Source organism: Dermacentor andersoni, chromosome 5 (genome assembly GCF_023375885.2).
Source record: "Dermacentor andersoni chromosome 5, qqDerAnde1_hic_scaffold, whole genome shotgun sequence".
Classification (NCBI taxonomy): domain Eukaryota; kingdom Metazoa; phylum Arthropoda; class Arachnida; order Ixodida; family Ixodidae; genus Dermacentor; species Dermacentor andersoni.
The window spans coordinates 104,143,642-104,144,448 of NC_092818.1; positions in this window are offsets into that span (position 1 = coordinate 104,143,642).

Consider the following 807-nt stretch of genomic DNA (forward strand, 5'->3'; position numbering starts at 1 on the left):
GATATCGCGGTTATGTAAACAGAATCCTTTAGACAATTCAAAGCGGACAAATCCAATATGCCGATTTATATCTTACGTGAAGTCGTTACGTTGTGAACAAGGTTTGTGGAAAAGGTGTATTTCCACATTACTAATTTTTTTTAGATTCATGCGTAATATATCAATTTTGTCCGCTTTAGATGTGCTGTTAGATGCAATGTACAGAATTGTGATATCAGTTTTGATTGCCGAAAGACAGAGTTGTAAAGTTGGTTTCGTTTTCTGAAAATTTTTGATTTTTGCCAATTTTGAATAAACAAATGATGACCTAAATAAAACATTCTAAACCAACAGTCACTAGATTTTAAGTATTTCTTCTAAGTGCAACAAACCTTGTAAAATTTGATGCAGTGGTTGTGGAGAAAAACGAATTCTCCTTTTACATGTATTTATATAGGACCACCAGAGCTAAAGGTTCCTCTTCAGGGCTACTTTCCCCACTATCGCGTCCGCGTATAGAGCAAAATCCCGAAGATAGCGTAATACCGGCCTCACCCTCAGCAGAGGTGCAGCAAGCGTTCAGCTCTCCCCATACGTAGGCTGATCCCGAATGTAACGCCATGCCAGGCCGACCAGCGGCGGAGGTGCAGTTCGCCATTAAGGGGCCCACATACACAGCTTTGCTGGTCATCTTTCTTCACAGAGTGGGAGGGCACTGAGATTTTTTACTTAACAAACATTAGGTCATCGACGGCGAAACCAGAAACACCAAAGCCGTCCTCGGGCTCCACCTAGAAAGCGCCTTCGACAAGGTTACGCACTCTGCCA